The 21,425-nt window shown below is 46.6% G+C and overlaps 2 protein-coding genes across 5 annotated transcripts in view; one reads left to right on the plus strand and one right to left on the minus strand.

The window, feature by feature from the left end:
- PRR33 (proline rich 33) overlaps positions 1 to 21,425 on the plus strand; it is a 132,399-nt gene that overhangs the window by 103,892 nt on the left and 7,082 nt on the right. The window lies entirely within an intron of this gene.
- The window catches only part of LSP1 (lymphocyte specific protein 1), a 311,165-nt gene continuing 295,757 nt past the window's right edge, over positions 6,018 to 21,425 (minus strand). For all 4 annotated transcript variants that reach the window (XM_078682743.1, XM_078682745.1, XM_078682742.1 and 1 more), the window contains one exon: positions 6,018 to 7,848. The gene's annotated coding sequence lies outside the window, so the exon portion shown is untranslated. The remainder of the gene's footprint in view (positions 7,849 to 21,425) is intronic.

Here is a 21,425-nt window from a genome sequence, read left to right on the forward strand (position 1 = left end):
TCTAAGGTTGCTAGGAAGTCTCCCTGGCGAAGCAATGGTAAGGCTTGCTGGAGAGTGATCTGACAAAATGTACAGGTTGAGGGGCCTGAGGTCCAATCTTGGTCTGAGAGGCCCGTCCTTTGGAATTAGGAAGTATAGGGAGTATACTCCTGTTCCCTGATGTTACAGTGGGACTGGTTCTATGGCCCCCTTTTGCAGCATACTGATGACCTCTTGCTGAAGTAGCGTTATGTTCCTGTGACATAGGACAGTGCACGGGTGGTATGTTGGGTGGAGTTGAGGTGAGCTCTAGGCAATAGCCATGTTGGATAATTTGCCTGACCCATTTGTCTGTGGTGATATTTAACCAGACTGCCAGAAATTGTTGTATTCTTCCCCCGACTGGTGTTATGTGGTCTGGGGGTAGTGCCAAGAAGTCACTGCTTTGTGTTAGTGGAGGATCTATTTGCATTGCCTCCATGACCTCTTCTCTTGGTATTGTTTCCTCTATAACCACCCCTGCTGGTGTTCTTGTTATATGTGGATTGTGTGTTACTGTTGTAGTTGGAGGATTGCTGTGATGTTCCTCGGGCTCCTCCTCTATAACTGGAGCGACTAAAGGAGCCCCGGTGTTGTTGGGACTGAAGAGCTCCCATAGACTTAGCTGTTTCTGCATCCTTTTTCATTTTGTCCAGAATTGAATGAACTGCTGGACCAAATAAAAAGTCTGGGTTGATTGGCTGATAAGAATTGTAGATTGGACTTCATTCTTAAAGCCTGATATACAAAGCCATGCGTGGCGCCTTAGCAGCACGCTTGTATTAATGGATATGGCAGCTGTGTCTCCCGCGTTTATGGCACATTTAATGGATGCATTGGTGATGAGCTTTCCCTCTTATATAAGTTCATCTGCCTGCTGTTTGTAGGGATCAGGTAAGTGTTGGAGAATTTATTCCAAACTGTCGTAGTGCGCTCTATCATATCTGGCTAGCAAGGCCTGTGTATTGGCTATTCTCCAGGAGTTTGCTGCCTGAGCCGCCACTCTCTTGCCTGATGCCTCAAAGATTTTAGACTCCTTGTCTGGAGGTGCGGCCTCACCAGTAGTCTGAGTTTGCATGCTTACGTGCGTTGGATACCACTAAGGAATCTAGGGGTAGCTGTCCTTTGATGTATGTATGATCTATAGGTGCAGCCCTGTATTTTTTCTCAATTCTAGGGTTTATGATCCGTGCTCTAGCAGTGTCCTTAAAAATGTCACTTGCATGTTTTAATACCCCTTTTAACATTGGGAGTGTTTTAACGTGTCTCTCAGATGTTGTCAGTGTATCAAAGAGGAAGTCTTCCTCAATAGCATCAGAGTGCATCTCTACATTGTGGTAGGTTGCTGCTCTATCTAGTAGTGAATTAAATGCTACTGTATCCTCTGTGGGTGATGGCTTAGTAGGGTATACTGCAGGGTCTGTAATGGGCAGAATCCCTTCAGTGTCTGGTTCCCCTCCTCCACCCCATGGCTATGTGTTTGGCTCTGAAAGTGGGTTTTGTGGATAACCAAAACCTACATCTGCGTCCTGATCTTCATCAGGGTTTTAGTCAAAGCGGGCCGGTGAGGTTGGGGCATAAGGAGTAGTAGGCATAGCAGGAGTGATAGGTTCAAAGAATATAGGAGAGGTAGCACAGTCTCTTTTTCTTTAGGGGGATCTTGGAAAGGTCTTCAGTTGGTAGAGGTCTTCTTTTTGGTATAAACAGTCACTTTACCAGTTTTTGGGTCAATGTAGAGTTTTGACTGGTCCTCTGTGGAGGGATCTGGGTGAATAAGTTCCTCTTCCACAGTCTTTGGTTTTGGTGCTGTAACCTTTGGTTTTTGTCTCTTCGGGTCGACGCTTTTTGGGGCTTTGACCGTTTTAGGTGGTTGGATCGGTTTTGGGTGTTTTTCAACAGGTTTTGTTGGTTGAACTTCCTTGGCTGGCTTCACGACCTGTTTCGGACCGAGCTGTTTTGTCGTTTCGACAGTGTCCTTATGTTGTTTTGGAGCCTGCTGTTTTGGCTCGGCGCTTTTTTTCGGTTCGATGGGCTTCGGCACGACCGATTTCCTTTCGTCCACCTTCGGTTTCGGTTCGACGGTAGTTTTGGGCGTAGGCCTTGTTCGGTCGGCGACTTTTTTGCCCCTTGGTCGATGCCGGAGGCTGATTTGCTTGATTCAACGTGCTTTTTGGGGGTCGATTCGACGTGCTTTTGCGTCGAATCGACGTGTTTTGGCTTCGAGGTTGACTCGACGGCCTTCGACTTCGACTCGACTGCTTTGCTCTTCGATGTCGACTCGACTGCTTTGCTCTTCGATGTCGACTCGATGGTTTTTTGGTTTCGAAGGTTGCAGTGGTACTGTGGCCTTCGATTTGACGCCTTGCGGCTTAGATACCTTTGGTTCAACGTAATTCGGTCCGAAGACTGTATTGTCGATTAGTTTCGGTTTCAATGGAACCGATGTTGTGTAATGTGTCTCAGAGGGCTCTTTCGATATGTTCTTAGCTGGGCAGTATGGTGGGGCTGTAGAACGAGGATGTTGATCTCGACTAAGGCCTGCTGGCGATGCCTCGACCGGAGTCTCTGATAGAGGTGTAGTGTCTATATGGGGCGGTGTACTCACGGTTCGCCCCTCGCCGTCATCGGAGTCGTCTTCAACTGCTGCGATGTCCTGATCATAGTCCTCGAGATCGACGATTAGTTCTCCCTCTTCGGGGTAATATTCGGAGTCGGGCTCAGAGTATTGTCTGTCGTCTTGATCTGATTCTTCGGCGCTCGCTAGATCTTCTTCGTCATCAAAGATGTTATCGGGCTCTGGCGCCGATCGTTGCATTTCTTGCCTCGCCGCCCGTCGATTTCGAATAGTTTTTTTATATCGGAACTGGGCACAGGCTAGGCAACTATCTTCATTGTGATCTGGAGATAGGCATTTATTGCACACTGGATGCTTGTCTGTGTGCGGGAACTTCGAGTTGCACTGAGGGCAGTACTTGAATGTACTTCGTTCCATCGACGGTCGGTCCACGTGGTGTCGAGAAGGCCTCACGGCCCGATTCGACGACTGGAGTGCAACAAAGTTGTAAAAGTGTATCGGCACCGAGCGCTGAACAATACCGACGGATCCGAAGGCCTTTTGGCCTTTTGAAGAGTTTTTCTTGATTCCGAACTTGGAGATTAGGAAAGTACATCCGAACCCAATGGCGGAGAAAAACAATCTGAGGATGGAGAGGATGCCCATGCGCACTGTAGTCCAAGGGAGGAGCCACCTATCTCGTGATACTTCGAAGACTCTTCCAGGACAACAATGTGCAATCATCCGGACCCAACACTAGGCGGCGATCTATGCACAGATATGAATTCAGCAGCCCACATGCCTCGAATCTCCGTTTTAAAAGCATAATGCACAGTGTGGAAAAATCCGCCAGTGAAGCGGAATTTACCGCCCACCACTAGTTGTGAGGTAGGGGAAAGGACTTTTTTGTTGCTGGGGTGGCGGGGGCTGGGGCGGAAGGAGTAGTATATGCTACTCTCATGCTAGAAAAAAAACCTCAGAATGAGGCTTGGCGGATGCTACAAGCAAAGCCTCATCTAATTCGTACTGCAGGAAATACCATAGAAAAAACCTGTATGGTTCTCCACATCTAGTAAAACCAAGGGCAGATCCCTCAGTGCATCTCCAAACCAAATGGCGGAAAAAAGATTTTAAAATGGTGTTCATGTACTGGGGCATTGTGGGCCTATGGTCAACGTCAGACTCAACCTATGTGAGCACCCACCAAAGACAGACTTTTTTTTGATACCATATTACTTCCAGACCCGAACAGTAGATTGTGTTATTATTGACAGTATGTGAATCTAGGAGAGACTTCATGTAGGAAAAGCAACTCACTTGGAATCAGGCAGAGTGGAAGTCCATGAGGTAATTCTGCTCAGCCGAATTGAAACTGTACCCTATACATTTGCAAATATTTCCCATCATACTGCATTCCGAAGGGAGTGAAGTTGGTGCCAAGTGTCTTCAGTAGTCAGACCCCCCAGGATATAGCGGCATGGATTGGCAAATTTAGCGGCACAAAAATGAAAATTTAGCGGCACAAAAATGGAAATTTAGCGGCATTTAGCGGCATTTTATTTTGGGGTTTTTGCAACACCAAACACAGATATCCTACTGTTTGACCTTGCCCACGTAACGCTTGTTCCTGTGCCTGAGTGTCTAGCACTTATTGCAGTACTATACCTCAAATTATACTCTGTTTTCTCTTATAACTGCACACTTGTCACTTTCATCTCCTCTTGTGCACTTTAGACTACCTCATGCATTTTTGGTTGCTCACAATTTTTACTCAAGTATTTTGTTTGCGCACGATTGTCACTATTACCTTTACTACCTCATGTATTTTTGGTTGCTCACAGTTTTTACTCAAGTATTTTGTTTGCTCACGATTGTCACTATTACCTTTACTACCTCATGTATTTTTGGTTGCTCACAGTTTTTACTACCTCATGCCGCTAAATTTGCCAATCCATGCCGCTATATCCTGGGGGGTCTGCTTAATGATCTGCGACGACAGCCCAACTTTCGTTTGGTCTAGTTATGCCACGATTGAAAACGTAACAATAAATGCCCCAAACGTAAGAATGCCCTAAATCTACATTCCATCTTCATGAAAAATATACGATATAATGTCCAATTAACTTGCTTCGTTTTTACCCCGTGAAATGTTTCTATTGTATACAGTAAGTCTATCTTGGGCAGATGCCTATCGAATGCACACTGTGTGCAGATTCAAGTTGAATCTGAATTTAATCATAGTATCTTCGCTTGGGCAATTTTGTATGAGCCTGACCAGATCACTTCATCCTCTTTTCTCTCAGATCGCTTAAGTCCTAAAGGTTAAGGGTGCGGGGCTCTTTAAAATGCGCACACAGAAGGGCAGGACAGGTTGCCGCCGTGACGAAAAGGCGTGCCCTCAAGAGCAGACACTGCAGGGTGGCGCACTTACGTGTCCAGGCAGACGGGTGCGAAGTCTCTGAGGAAGAGTCTTCGGCCGCTTCGTGCTCTCTCCCCCTCTTGCTGGTGTGGTGCTGGTCTTCTCCCTCTCTCGGCCGCCGTGGTCTTCTTTCTCCCTCGCGCGTCCTCGACCTCCTGGCTCCTTCTCTTCTCGCCGCAAATCCAATGGAAAAGGGGTGCGGAAACGGGAAACGGCAAATTTCGCGGGCTTTATGCCAAATATCGCGGCATTTGCAGAGATCGCGCGATTTCGCGATTTTTTTTGCAAATCGCGAAATTGCGATAAGCTGGAGGGTCTGAGTAGTGCATCTTGTATATGCACTTACATTAGTGGTTTGTTAAGAATATATTATAGAGGGAGTAATTAAGGGCTTCACCCAAAATAGGTGTCTATTTGTATTGTATTAGTAGGGAGTTTCTTTTTACGTAAATAATGGAAGGTTCGACTGGCCTGTGTAGTCAAATGTCTGCTAGAGAGGGAACATCTCCACAGTATGCATGGCTGAAGAAATAGAGGAACTTAGAATATAGATATTAAAGTTCCCTATTTACAGGCCACATGGTGAATGTCATCTTAGGGAGGAAGGATAGCCAAAGAAGACCAACCTATAAAAAGGAGAGTGGTTAACATGAAACTGGCTGAAAATAGATGAAGCAACTCACCGATCTCGAACTCGTTTAGAGTGACACAGTATGATCATAAACACCAGCGGCTTCCCTACGCATTGCCAATATAATGCACGTTTGCAGCTTATACTGCACCAGTTTTGACATGCAATTCGTGAAGTCCAAGAGTGACAACATTTTTTTTCAAGGAAATGACAGTTTTAGGCCCATAGTCCATCTAACAAATTATTCATACCTGTAAAAGATCTCATCATTGACAGTCTGTCTTTGTGCGCATCCACACCCTGTCAAGATAGAATTCAGAGAACAGCTCCTACCTTTCCCAACCACATCTGCCCCCACCCCCTTAAAAAAAAAAAGATTAGGCGTCAATCAAAAATTACGAGAACATTCAAAAAACTTTATTTGTTTTGTAATAAACGCATATACAAAAACAGTACACTAGGGACAGTCAAGTCAAAAGTAAAGGCAGTCAGCTGGCAGGGCATAGGGGGAGGGGAACACTGCCTCGCAAGGAGTATGGGGGCATGTCTGAGCATTAAAGTAAATCTAAATGGCCAAAAGCAAACAGCAGACCCAATAAATATTCTAGATCTGTTTATTTAGTTGTACTGTTTGGGGTTCTGCAGTAAAAGATGAAGTGACTGATTATAACACCACATCTGATGCATTAAGATGCAAGATCTACTCTGTTCCACTGGATGGATGGAAGCTGGGAGTGTGGTCATAAGGCCACAATGTCATTTCATTATGCCAGTTAGAGTGAACGAAGCTACTGTCTGCCCCAGAACTGGAGCACAAGTACCGAATTCCATCAGCCGCTAGCAGAAAAGTACGGTGTACACTACCCTTGGGTAAAAGAACCCCACTGCCCCAGTCTTGGTTAGAAATCACTTGTAAGCTAGGATCTCCACGTCCACAGTGAACAGGGGACTGGCCCCATGTGCTAATGAGCAGAAGGACATGACCATGAAAGGTATCATATAAAGATTAGGACTGCCACATGGACCATCAAATAGAGGCCAACATAGACCTATTGAATATACAATTCAGGCAATTGAAGGCCTAAAAGGGGTAGTATTATGGCTATGCAGGAGGTGTTCCATGTATCTCTTTAGATCTGTATTGCGGGCGATCATGAAATTAGTTAGGAGGCTTTGCCAGGACAATAACCTGAGGTGGATCAGAGTGTCCCTGGAATGAAATCTTCATGAAACGTATCATAAGAGAACAGTCTGAAGAGGATTCATCTTCTTCCTGGAATGGACAACAAGGTCAATCCTTGAATGTTACTGCCCCATGGAATGAACTGTGGATACAGCTCCTGAAAGAAGAGCCTCACTCGGATATATTTTCCTTTAGGATCAGAGTCTGTGAAAAGACCCTAAAAAGAGGTACCTGGTGATCCGGGTTCTCATTGCAAGCGCTCCAAAAATATTTTACAGGAGCCTGAACAAAGGTAATTATTCTTGTGACAGAATTGCTTAAGAGCAAAGGCTGAGGCGTAGTTGGAGAACGCTCTGTATTATGGTTAGATTATTCTAGTGCCTCACTTTTGCATGCCCATGGAAAGGGTGGTGGAAGTTAACAATATAACAACCATCCATGAAACAGCAAGCACAGCTCAGCTGTCAAGGATGGCACTTCAATTAGACCTGGAAAGGATGTTGGTAGTCGGGCCATTCATCTTCAGGTCATACAAAAATAAGCAGCTTTAGGACAGTTTGTGGTGAGAAAAGTGATAGCTGAAGGTGCAATCCTTGCAGTGATGGTAACGCACATAAGCGATTGAGGCCTTCGTGTGTGTAAGGCAGAGGTTACTGTGCAAGCAAGTCTGAGGTGATCGCCCAAGCAAGGCGAAGGTCATCGTGTAAGCAAAGCAGAGGTGATCGCCCAAGCAAGGCGAAGGTCATCGTGTAAGCAAAGCAGAGGTCATTGTGCAAGTGGGGTGGACTTAAAATTTCAGCAAGGTGGCCATGGTTCAGGTGAGGCACAGGTCATCACATTCAAAAGGCCACAGTCTATGCAAAGGGAAAGCGGACGGCATCAACCAGAAGCGGACATCATAGAGGCATGGTGAAAGTCCTTGCAGAGGCCAGGCAGGCATCATTGTACAGATGAGGCACAGGTCACCAACCAGATTAGGCAGAGGTCATCATACAGGCGACGTGGAAGTCATCCTTTGCAATGTCCAGTTGTGACCCTGGAAGCTGAAAAAGAAAGATGAAAAGTGAATACAGCTGCCCCTTAGTGACTTGACACCATGCACAACTCTGAGAACAAGGGCAAGTGTGAAAATATAAGGGTAGAGAGACAGAAAAGATTTGATGCCTAGAGCCAGGGAGCATCAGGGTTCCTTTGTTAAATGACAGAGGTTACTGGTGGCACTTTGCTTCCTGGGATATCAGGTGCAATCTGACATTTCCTATCTCTTTACCCCCTCTCTGCCCTTTCCTCACCTTTCCTCCCAGGCAAGTAACTGCCCTGAAAGGTGATCGGTGATATTACTATACCCCTGCAATGTGTCTCAGAGCAAACTCTGCATTGATTCAAGAGATGAGAGCAGTGCTCAGCACACACAGATGTCTCACCTTGACAGTCCAAGCAGGCAAAACACAGTAATTACACTATAGCCAGTGCCTGAAATAGAAAAATCGATGAGCATGTACTCACTATTCCGAAGAAGCAGGTTTAATACTTCAAAACTGCTCCAGTTGAAAGTATGTTACCTCCCTTAAGAAGTGCAGACATTCTGCCACTGCTGAAAACGAATAGTTTACCTGTTGGTGTAGTTTTGTAGCTTGAAGATCTTTCTGGAATCACTATGCTGTGCATTATTCCGCGGTCTAGTAGTTGGGTCCGGAATCGTAGTCTTTTCTCTTTTTTTTTTCCCGTAGCCCAGGTGGGTGTCGACGTCCCACCCTTTGGTGTACTTCCTGTGACGTCGGCATGCTTCCTGCGGAAGCTCCCACCTTTGGGCGCCATCTTTGGATTCTTTTTTTCTTGTTTTTGTGTCATGTTCGTTAATACTTTCTGAATGTTTTCAAGTTCTTCCTTAAGTAAATGAATTTCACCCTTGTCTCTTAAGGTGTCTGTTTGTATATTGTTCTTGTATTTCCACCTTCTCCTGCCTCATCTTTCTGGCAGAGGTGGGTGGGTTCGCTAGTGAATCCAGAAAGATCTTCAAGCTGCAAAACTACACCGACAGGTAAGAAACTATTCATTTTGCAGTGTGAATCTTTCTGGATTCACTATGCGGTGCATAGATTTTGTAGCGGTTTGTTATGTTTGTGGTAGCTGGGTGGAAGATGAGCGTTGGTTGTTGAATATATGTTGAAGCACTTTCTGTCCTACTTGTGCTTCCTTGTTCATCTGTATAACCACGCAGTAGTGGTTAGTGAAAGTGTGCACTGAAGCCCAGGTTGCCACCAGGCATATGTCTTGAATGGGTGTGTTAGCCAGGAAGGCTATTGTTGCCCCCTTTCTCCTGGTAGAGTGGGCTTGTGCCCCTTTTGTTAGTTCTTGCCCTGCCTGTTTGTGGCAGAATTGTATAGTTTGTGTGATCCATCGTGCAATGGTGTCTTTTGTTACTGGTCTACCCAGGAAACTGGTTGCGAAGGACACAAAGAACTGCTTTGTTTCCCTCTGCTCTTTCGTTCTTTCCATGTAATGCATTACTGCCCTTCTAGCGTCCAGAGTGTGCAGTGCCCTCTCTGCGCTTGTGGATGGTTTCTGAAAGAAGCTCGGTATTTGTATTGTTTGGTTCAAGTGAAACCTTGACACCACCTTTGACATAAAGTGTGGGCCGGTTCTCATTACCACCCTGTTATTGTGTATTTGGATGTAGGGTTTTTGTAGTGTCAGTGCTTGCAGCTCTCTTACCCTGCGCAGCGAGGTGATTGTCACCAGAAAGGCTGTCTTCATTGTGAGAATTTGTAGTGAGGCCTTATGAATGGGTACAAAGGGCGTTTTCATAAGTTCTGTTAGGACTAAATTAAGGTTCCATGCCGGTGGCGGCATCCTCTTAGGTGGTGTGATCCTTTTTGCCCCTTCCAGGAATCTCTTAACTACTCGTGATGTAAAGAAGCTCTTTCCTGTCTTTCCTCTTGTGTAGGCTACTATCGCTGCTAGGTGTACTCTTAGCGAGGATGAACTTAGTTTTGCTTTCAGCAGGTGTGTTAAGATATTTTAGCACCGTTGATTCCCTTGTCATCTTCTTGTGTAGCTTTTCCTTGCTGCTCCATTGTGTGAACCTGTTCCATTTTGCCACATAGCACCTTCGTGTGGTAGGTCTCCTTGCCCCCCGTAGCACCTGCAGGGTGCTCTCTGGTAGTCTTAGGTGTGCAAACTCTATGTCTTCAGGAGCCATGAAGCTAGGCTGAGGCTCTCTGGCTTTGGGTGTAGTACTTCTCTGTTTTGCATGGAGAGTAAGCCCTTTCTTTTCCCGAACTTGTGGGGTGGTCCTTGTGCCATTTCCATTATTTGTGAGTACCAGGTCTGCCTTGCCGACTGTGGTGCCACCAGGATCAGTGTCATGTTGCTGGTTCTGCACTTGCTGAGTACCCTGTGTATCAGTGGTATCGGGGGGAAAAGAGTAGGCAAATGTTTTTTGACCAGCTTATCCATACGGCATTCCCCTGGGATTGTTCCTCTGGTTGCCTGGATGCGAAGTATCGGCATTTTGCATTCTGGTGTGTCACAAATAGGTCTATTGTTGGCGTTCCTCACCTCCTGAATAGCCTTTGTGTTTCCTGTGCATTGAACTCCCACTCGTGGGATGCTAATGCCTGTCTGCTGAGCCTGTCTGCTTCCACATTGCACTTTCCTGGTATGTGTATGGCTAGCAAGTCTATTTTGAGTGGGATGGCCCATCTCCATATTTCCTGCGCTAGGTTGAATAGTGCGACTGATTGTGTTCCTCCCTGTTTGTTGATGTAGAACATCATTGTTGTGTTGTCGGTCTGTATCAACACTCTCTGGTTGTACAGTTGTTTCTGGAAGGCCTTCAGGGCGAGGAGCACGGTCTTTAGTTCCAGGTAGTTGATGTGTCTTTTCACATCTGCTGGAGTCCACAGACCCCTCACCTTGAGCTTGTTCATGTGTTCTCCCCATCCCATCTGGGATGCATCTGTGGTGATGGTCACCGTTGGGGTTGGTGGTATTAAAGGCTTCCCTCTTGTTATGTTCTCCTTGTTCCACCACGTTATCTCCTCCTGCACTGCGTGCGTTACAACCACTAGATCTTCCTAACTTCCTGTAGCTTGTGACTATTGTTGTTGCAGCCATTCCTGGAATGGTCTCATGTGGAGCCGTATATTGGGGACCAGGTGTATGCAGGATGCCATCATCCTCATGATCTTGCTCGCTGTTCTCGCTGTCAGAGCTCGCCCCTTCTGGCAGTGGCGTGTCTCCTTCAGCAGGGCAAGTGTTCTCTTGTCCCTGGGGGACACCTTGGTCTGTATGGTGTTGATCTGTGCGCCTAGGAAGATCTTCACTTGCTCTGGTTCCATTGAGGATTTCCCCCAGTGTATGGAGAATCCCAGATCTGTCAGCGTTTGTGACCCGCTGTGCGTGTTCCTTGCATGTACTGTGGGAACTTGCTTTTATTAGCCAGTCATCGAGGTAAGGCTATATATCAATCCCTTTCCTCCGTAGGTGCGCTGCCACGGCAGCGAGACATTTGGTGAAGACCTTTGGTGCGGATTTTAGTCCGAAGGCTAGGGCTGTGAATTGGTAGTGTTGTTTGTTGATAGCAAATCTTAGTAGATGTTTGTGCTGCTTGTTCATGGGAATGTGAAGGTAGGCATCTTTGAGGTCTATGGTGGACATGAAGTCTCCGTCCCTTATCTGAAGAATGACCTCCTGTAGGGATGTCATTTTGAATTTTTGTGTCTTTATGTATTGGTTTAGCAACCTTACATCCAGGATGGGTCTTAGCATTTCGTCCACTTTTGATACTAGGAAATAGTTTGAGTATACTCCCTCGTTTCTTTCTCTGAATGGTACTGGTTCGATGGCCTCCTTTTGGAGGAGTTCTTGTGCTTCCTCTAGGAGTAGCGCTAGTTCTTTTGCTGAGTGCGCCTTTCTTTTTGGTTTTCTGTTTGGTGGTTTCTTTTCCAGTTCTATGCAGTATCCGAACTGTATGATGTTGAGTATCCATTTGTCTGTAGTAATTTTCTTCCATTCCTGGAAGAAATGTTTTAGCCTGCCTCCTACTGGTGTTACATGTTCGTTGATGCTTAGTCCGTGTAACCCTCCTTTGTTGACCTTGTTGTGCCCCATCCTTAGAGGGGTCATGTGGGCGGGAACGCTTGGTGAGACGGAGTCACTTTGAGGTGGTTTGCTGGCGCCCTATTCTTCTCGAAAGGACTGGCCCCGAGGCTAGTACTGCCAGGTTTGTTTTTGCTGGCCCTTCTGTGCTTGATTGCTGCCCTGGTAGGTCTGCTGGAATGTCTGATGTGACGTTCCGGCTGGTTTCCCCCTCTTCCGTTTGGTCTCCGTGTCGGGGTACCCCTTCTCATTCCTCTGAATTGCAAGGCCCTCATGGACCTTGCAGTATTATTTCTTTTTTGAGCTGGGTGAGTTTCTCATCCACCGGTGCCCCAAACAGGGTTTCTCCATTGAATGGGGTGCTCAGAATGTTGTTTTGTACTTACGGATTGAAGCCTGAGATCCCCAGCCAGGTATGCCTTCTTTCTGTGACCCCGATCATCATGAGCCTGCTGGATGTGTTAGCCCAATCCAAGGCTGATTTTAGGCATGAATTTACTATATTCTTGCCTTCCTCCCCCAGGTGTGACGCTCTTTGTTGGTATTGCTCAGGGAGGTGTTTGAGCAGCTGTCCGACCTCGTCCCAATGCCGGTATGAGTGTCTGTTCAGTAGGGCATTAGAGTTTGCAATGCGCCAGCGTACTGCTGCATTCCTCTCCATCTTCCTTCCAGTGAGGTCCATCCTCCTGCTTTCTTTGTCTGGTGGGCATGAGGTTGTTGGAACGTTTGCCCTTTTCCTGGCTGTTGCCGCAATAATGGAATCAGCTGTGACGGATCCCTGGATGTAGAGGGGATATTTAGAGTGCATGTATTTCTTCTCTGTCCTAGGTGTGACAGACCTGCAGGTCGCTGGGTCTTTGAATGCCTCCCTCCCCTGGTCCAGAACACTTTGAAGCATGGGGAGGAATTGACTCCTTGTTTGAGTGGGGAGCAGGGTCTCTAAGAGGAAGCAGGCCTTTGGTTTTTCTTCCTCCAGTTTCACTCCATAAGCTGTTGCCGCGTTCCTGATGACCATGTTGTAGAACCCAATATCATTCGGCGGCGAAGGCCTCGAAGGGTACGATTCCACGGCCTCTTCTGGGCTTTCGGCATCGAGGTCCTGCCAATCCAAGTCCTGTGCCATCGAGGATGGCGAGCCAAAACTCGTCCGCTGGTCTTCCTCGTCGTAGCATATGCCCTCTTCCTCTTGGTGTTCCAGGGGCTCGGGAGTTTTCTTCGATTTCGACGATCGTCGTCGTCAGTTTCGACGGAATCACGAACCTGTTCATCTTTTCTTTTCCTTTGCAGGATGTTATCCATTTCAGACTCGAGCCTTCTCTTTTTCCTCTCAATTTCGGCAGCCTGTTCGGCATAGAGCGTTTCGGCCCATCTCTTAGACTTAGTCGTCGACATCGAAGTAGCCTTCGGGTCCTTTTCCTTCGGAGTTGAGCGTTTTTTTTCAGGGACGTGCTTCGACGACCTTGGCTTTTGGCCTGTTTTCGCCGTCTGGGAGTCCTTTTCGAAGGATCTGCTGGGCTGTTTGTCCCTGGATGCGGCCGTGGAGATTTTCGGCACCAGTGCTCCTTTCGTGGACAGACTGTTTTTCGAGAGTCTGACTCAGGCTTTCGAGAGTCTGTCGGGGGTTTAGGGGTCGACGTCTCTCCTACCTCTTTAGATGTTTTCTTATCGGTCTCTACGACCGTGTATTCATCTGGTCCCTCGGCGATGTTGTCCTCTTCGTCGCTGGAGAGGCCCAGGTCCCGAAGCGACGGAGGTTGGCCTTGGCCTTGCATACTTTAGTTGGCTCTTCTCTGTTTCTCTCTAACCCTGAGAGTCTTCGGGGTGAAGACGGAGCAGGTGTTGCAATCCTTGCTCTCATGGTCGACCGGTAGGCAGAAGTGGCATACCGGGTGCTAGTCCTTCTGCGCGTATTTGTGGTGGCAGTTACAGCAGAATTTAAAAGGTGTTTTGTCCATTTCCCCATGTGTGCGCATTCTCCATCGGACGTCTAAGTTCTCGAAGTTCTCCTTCTTCGTCGTCCCGGTTCAGTGATCTTGTTTCTCGATATCTTCTCCAATCTTTTTTGTGTAGAAATCTGTCTTTTCCCTCTTTTTTCCTCCAAAAACTCTGGGGCCTCTCAGTGACGATCCAGACCCAATGGCAAAAAAAAAGAATCTGAAGATGGCGCCCAAAGCTGGGAGCTTCCGCAGGAAGCATGCCAACGTCACAGGAAGTACACCAAAGGGTGTGACGTCAACGCCCACCTGGGCTACTGAAAAAAAAAAAAAAGAGAAAAGACTACGATTCCGGACCCAATCACTAGACGGAATAATGCACAGCATAGTGAATCCAGAAAGAGTCACGCTGCAAAAGTTCATGTCCTCTCACTTTCAAAATAAAGTAGCAAAGTCACTAAGAGCTGATGGCACCTCCATTGTAAAACATTAACAACACACACATGCACAAAAATAGGCTAAGGTACAATGTGAAACACCGGGTTGGAATAGAATGGAGGGTACCTGGATGCCTTCTTGCAGGAAGACTGGTCCTCTGATAGCGACACAGTACCATGAAACAAATGATGGTGTGTACTGAGGGATTAAGCAAGAAGAGGGCTAGGGAATTCAGCTGGTAGGGCAGAGCTTGCCAAAATAAAGAGCACTGTGGGAAATTGGCTGCAGACATCCTAATTAATTTTGGAGAATATTGTAGGACGTTGGCTCTGTGCACACTCTACCTCATTTTGGTATAGTATATACAGAGTACAGTGGATCCCCAGGACTTTTACAGAGGCACAAGTAGATAATACGAATGCTCTCTTTTGTGGTAGTGTGGATGAGCAGTTAGGCTTATCAGAGAGCAGTGCTAAGCATTTGTTGAACACACACAGGCAAGAAACAATTACACACAATGACTAAATCTGAGACCGATGGTTTGCAAATATATTACTTTTAGTATCTTAATTTTATGGAACCAAAGATAGTTTGTTGCAAGTAAATATGTTTTGCAGTATCAATGCTTTCCAATGTAAAAAGTGGACACTTAGTAAATTTTCAATAATACAATGTTACCCTATGGGAGGAAACACAATCGGAAATATGCAAGCAAGTAAACGATTTACGATATCGAGTTTCTGGATAAATACCCTGTTTCCAGGTAAAGTTCAGGTATCTGGTGCCAATGTAATCCAATGGAGAAAGGGGGCAATCGAAGTGGTACTACTTACAAGCAAGCAGCATGATTTGGTAACCCAGTCTCCAGGGTTTAAGGTAAGCAAACTAACACCTCCAGCGCCACAGGGGCAGCTGGGTGCAGAGTGCCAACACAGCAGAAGGCACCCAAGGCAAGCTAATGAGGAATCTCAAAGTCGGAAAAAAGGCTGCAAGTTCTGGCCAGGAGTCCGATCGAAGGAAACCTACAGCTGCAGATAAGTTGAGATGTGGTGGAGCGTCAGGACACCATCTGTAGATCTCCCAAAGGACCAGTGGCTCTGGGTGCAGGGGTGTCTTTTGGCGCTGGAAATCAGCTTCCCCGTCAGGTTGTGGATGGTGAGGGAGGGGGGTGTCGTGCAGAGGCTGCAGGTGTATATGTGAAGTCAGGCAGGGGTCAACCCATGAGGGGCTCTTGCTCAGGATCGCTGGGGGACCTTTGGTGGACCGCTAGGCCACTGGAACCTGGGCCATGGGCATCGGGGCTTTTGCGGTTCCACAGGCAGAGCTTTGGTCTTTAAAACATGGTTTTCTTCTGGATAGGTCAGCTGTCCAGAGCAGATCAGGAGTCTTTATGGAAGGTAGGCAATCCTCCCAAAATTTTGGAGGTCGCTGGTCTGCGTGACGAGTCGTGAAAGATTGCAAAGTTCGCTGACAGGCTGGTAGGGCTGGGACCAAGTCAGTGGCTGGAGCTTCTTATCGTGCAGGATTCGGCTTTTCTTTGTCCTCTTCTTCGTAAGTCATCGGTGATCTGAGGATTAAGGTTCAGGGGTGCCCCTAAATACTAGTTTTAGGGGCATTACAGGACACAGAAGGTAGTAGACGATGGGCTACTTAACATTAGGGTACCTTCACCCTCTTTGTATGTCCACTCCCTCTGGGGAGGAGGGCATATCCCTAAACCTATTGGCTAAAATCCTCCAAAACAATATGGAAAATTCTCAAATGAGAGGGGTCACTTCAGCTCAGGGCACCTTAGGGGTGGTCCTGGCGAGAGGTGACACACCTCTCTTGCTTACTAATTTTCCCGCTGACCTTGCCACCAAAAATGGGACTTTGTCAGGGGCGGGCATCTCCACTAGCTGGAGAGGCCCAGGTCAGCATAACAAAGGATGGGAAGCCTTTGGGGCTCACCACCTTTCTATGCTGTTCCTGCTTGGGGTAGCTGTGAAGCCCCTCCACCCAGAACAGGCTTTGTTTCTGACCCAGGAGAGCAAAAGAGTCCTACCTCAGGGGATCAGAAACATGTCTAGAGGTAGCAGGCTGGTGGGGACCAGTCAGACACAAGTTAGTAGGATTTCAGGGGGCACCACTGAAGGGCTCTCTGGGTGCATTCCTTAACAAATCCAACACTGGAATCAGTGTGTGTTTATTAAGCTGAGTTGTTTAGTACCATGGAGGCACAGGCTGTACATTTTTTTGACTGATGGAAGAAAGCCTATAAATAAAAACTGGACTGATGCTGCAAAACAACAAATTTACAGTGGTATGATATTTGAAGAGACTTTCCCTATATGGAATACAGAGATTGCAGAAACTTTTGGATTGATGTAGTAGTTTTACAACGTACCTTGGTGTTACAATTGAAGTGATTTTCCCTGCCTGGGACTTTGGGATTGACAAAATCGTTTGATATATATGAATATTTGGATTGTACTTATCGTGTTGCTCAGCAAGGAACTATCTTGAACTGTTTTCTTGGAATTGTTATTCTGAGTTTGTATGGAAGAGGGGTGACCTTCCATTCTTTGCTTTGAGACACACAACATTACTGTGAATGTTAAACTAATAGCCATACTCTTGTTGTGCGCCTATATATGCCTGGTCATCACACTTATATTCATACACTCACAAGGACCAGCCAAAAAGCAGCTAATAAGTGAACCACTAGAATTTACCTACATTGTTCACCTCGGAGAACAGGTTCACCACATTCCCTTCCATTGAAAGTTTCTTTTTTTACATTCCTATATCCCTCCTTTTCTTCTACTTTCCATTTTCTGCTCTTTCCTTCTGATTTCTATACCCTCTCACTGTTCTATTCCCCCATTTTCTTCTGGACTAACCAGAAAGATGTGTGCTGGGGAATAACCAACCCCCACTTCCGATCTAGGCTCTTCTTAGGTAACACTTACCGCCAACCTTTCTGCCAAGAGAAAATATCTGCGTTCAGATTATGTAAAGTAATCCTGCTCTACATAGGAAAAAGAGTAGTGCTTTTTTTCTGATTGCCAAGCCATTTTGAGTCCCTTTTGGCCAAAGTGGGGTGGTGCGTGACAGCTGGTGCCGCCCTCATGGAATATGTCCTTCATGACCTTGAACATTCAGGTGATATTTGCCCTAAAAGGCCCCCTAAACAATGAAGACTTCTTCTTAAGTCACCCCTACAGCAGGCATTTAGAGCCCTAAGGCAGGGTGCATCATAGTAAATGCGAGGGCACATGTGCCTAGCATGGCAGCTTGACCTGGCCGTAGCCCTACCGGAAGAGATATGGCAGTACTGCTGATCAAGCATGAAGAAGATATCACTTAACGGTCGACATAGACTGACACACTTTACGTTTTTAAACAGAGTCTAATATACCCTGGAAAGGCCCTATAGATACGGACTGCGGGATAGCCCGCACTGTGAGAGATGCAGGGCGCAGACGGCGGATTTCCTGCATGTAGCATGGACTTGTCTGGGTATTTCAACATTTTGGGGCAACGTGTATGACGAGGTGAACAGAATAGCGGAACTGACACTACTTCCGAATCCTTTATTAGCCATTTTGAGTTACTCTAAGCCACTAAAGAGGGAACACAGAAGGCTGGTTGATATTGCTTTTTTTTTTTCTTTTTTTTTTTTTACTTCAGAACATGTTTTACTCACTTTCTGTGTAAAGATAACTTGAATCTAAAACTAAACCATTACATGAAATTCTGATTTTCTGGATTTACAAATAGAATTACAGAATACAGATATTGCTTTTCTAATAGCTAAAAAGGTACGTGGCGCGCTCTTGAATGCGAGGCCCGGTGCCAACACTTACCCAATGGTCCAATGAGATGATCTATTGCAGTACACAAACTGAATTATATAGCGACTTATTGCCCCCGCGTAACAGACCGAAGAACTTTTGGTCGAGGTTTTTAGAGTAGAAGCCCATACATGACGCTACAGATGAGGACGATGTAGGAGTACATACACGGGGGGATTAGATGGGGACACTTAGGGAAATTGACTGTGTAGCCATCTCGGACACGGCCCGTATGGTAAACAGACGGTGGAATACCATACAGCGCCGATTTAATAAACTCTGGACTGGGATAGATGCCTGGGATGCTCAACCCCTGGTGGATCTTCTGTTGCCTTGTGATGTGTACCTGCATTTTCACTGTACATATTTATAGTTTACTATTATGGATGTAATGTCTTTCTTGCAGACTGTGGTATGTACAAGCTAATGTTGTGAAATATTGCCTTTGTCCCAGTTTCTTTTTGAAATGCTAATAAACAGGAAGCCATGTTAAAGTTATGTACTGAGCACTGGTCATTAAGAATTACCCAGCTACACAATGGCTTCACTGAAAATAATGGTGTTTGGTATCAAACACCTTATCTTAAAACCGCACTGATGTCAGTATCAGATTTATGAAGACATGCACCCAGAGGGCACCTTGGAGGGGCCCCCCGTAACTCTAGTAGTCTCTTGGTGTGTTGGCTGACTGGTATTTTCCAACCAGCCACCACAGACTAGTTTCTTACCCTCTGCCAGGGAGAGCCAGCGCTCTCGGAGGCCAGGAACAATGCCTGCCCAGCAGAAGGTTTTCTCATCTCCTCCAGCAGGGTGGCTAGTGATTTAGCATATCAAGGCAAGAGGCTTCAAAGCCTATGCTGCCTTTGGCATGCAACCCAGCTCCCCCCCAGACCTGGTGGATGCCCCTCCTTGCCCTGCAGCCAATTTGACACCAGAACAGGTGGGAAATTAGATATTCAGGCGGTATGTTTCACTCACAGGCTAGTCACACCCCTAAGGTGGACCACCTGAAAAGGATAGCCAAAGAAGGGTTTAACTTCTGGGTCAGGGCTATGCCAACTCTCCACAGAAAGTGGTCATATAGGGGGTGTAGTCATCCTAGTGGTAGAGAGCACACTGGCTACATCATATATTCCCCTAAATGCCCTTCAATTTAGTATTATACGTCCTGGGAACTGAAAAAGGACAAAGGAGAGAAGAGACTGCGAGAACGAAGGATCTGCACAGAAACTGGCACCAAACCTTTCCTTGCTGCTTGCTCCTAAACAATTGCAAAGACCAGACACGTCCTATGGCTGTGCTTCCTCCCCAACACTTGGAGAACTGCCTAACACTTCGACAACCAGCTATAATCACCCTTGGGGTGAAAGAGCCATCCCCCTTCATCTGCAGGCCCCGACCGCATCTGCCTGGTTCACAATGTAGCTGACCATCGGGCCCACCGAGGAAGCAACTCTTCAGGAGGAGATTTTCATGGCTCTACGTCAGCCCTGTCTCTTTGCAGAGTTTCGAGATGCTAGACCCTCCAGGAGCCCTTCTGCATCAATACCCTGAGTACCAGGACACTTGCACCAGCCAAGGCTTGTTTTTTGTCCAGCCCAGAAACACAGCCTTGAAAATCCTTGTGCACAACAGGGGACTTCAGGACCTATGAGACTCATCACTAGAGTGGCCCTGGTGTCTTGTTTTTCCCTCTACTGGCGACCGACAATGGTGAGAGCCTCAACCTGAAGTGACCAGTCAGCCAAGCACCTTTGCACCCGAACCCCTCAAGCCGGGTTTACGGCTTCTGACTGCATGTCCTTGGCCTAGGGGCCCCCCACAACCGGAGCTCCCCTTTTGGTTCAGCTGGACTTGCCCTCTAGTCTCTAACTGCAGCCTCTTTGTTGAAGGTCCCCTGGACTTAACCGGTGTAGCACTTGAGGCTACCATCCCAACCAGCACCACTGCACCCGGACACACAAGGGCCGGTACAAGGAAACTGTTGATGGTACTTTGGACCTTGTCCCCCGCCCTCCTCCCCCCAGCACCGAAAGGACACCCCTGAACTCGGACCGCAAGTAGGGTATAGCTGTATGTATTTTTCCTCCCATAGGTTAACATTGTAGCATTCGAGGCTCATGCCTCAAAACCGCTATTTAAGTTATTTTACGGTTTGCTTCTAAAATCAATATCTCTGAAAGTATTTACGTTATTCTAAAGATTTTGGTGTCTAAATTCATATAAAAATCCATTTTACTTTTATACATTGAGCTCAGATTTCTTATTGTGTGTGTGAACCATTTATTGACTGTAAGTGAACAGCAAATGCTCAACTCTCCTCTCTGATAAGCCTAAGCTGCTCGACTACACTACCACAAATAGAGCACTTGAGATTATTAAAGTAAGCCCTGTAAGCAGAGGGTCTTCTTGACTTTTTGCAATTTTGTGCCCTTACAATGGCAACAGTACATAAAAAGGCAACTTCCTACAGCATACTCCCTTGCAAATGAGGCACAGCTGGAAATGATAGGTGATCTGTTCCACCTGGCGACTGGCATACCAAGTGCCTGATGGTACGACTTTCTATTTTCATAATGAAGCCTATATTTTAACCCAGCTTTAAATGTGTGCTTGGGGGGGTTAGTCTAGCAGATGAAAGTTTGGCGCATCTAACTTGAGTCCAGACCACAAAGGGCCAACAAAGGGCAGCCAAGATTCGAATGAGAGAAGACTGGTTAGTGAAATATTCTCAACATTCAACATTACGACAGTGGAGGGAATTCAATTCCTTCAATTAACTAAAAGATTTCACTACCCATCGAATACATAGTAAGAACAAGGTTCCTGCCAAGGGGACACTCGATATCCAGGCCCTAAGTGGCTCAAAACAAGCTGACTCTGCCATACTAACCAGCAGTCTAGGAAAAGCTCCAAGTACACCCGATGATCTCGACCCGCCCTCTACATCTGTCAAGAGTCCATTTAACTCAATTCAGAGTTAGGAAGGCAGAGGATCATCAGCTGACAGCACATGTCTTACAGCAGGGAGCTGGATAAGGTATCCTTGCGGGCAGGGCCACTCAAGAGAGGAAACGAGCAAATCCAATGGCCAGGTGCCAGCTCTCTCTACTTGAAAAAGTGATAAAGTTCCTCTGACAGATCGACTTCAGAACTAACGTTCAAGCCCTTACACTTTTGCATCTGGATAACCTGATCCATGGCAACCCAAACTAAGTAACCATCAGCCCTCCTCCCCAGTTCAGGGCATTATACATACCACAGTACAACTCATGAGGGGCCTGAAGAAATAGGACTACTTTATCCCGA

This window comes from Lissotriton helveticus, chromosome 3_1 (assembly GCF_964261635.1).
Source record: "Lissotriton helveticus chromosome 3_1, aLisHel1.1, whole genome shotgun sequence".
Classification (NCBI taxonomy): domain Eukaryota; kingdom Metazoa; phylum Chordata; class Amphibia; order Caudata; family Salamandridae; genus Lissotriton; species Lissotriton helveticus.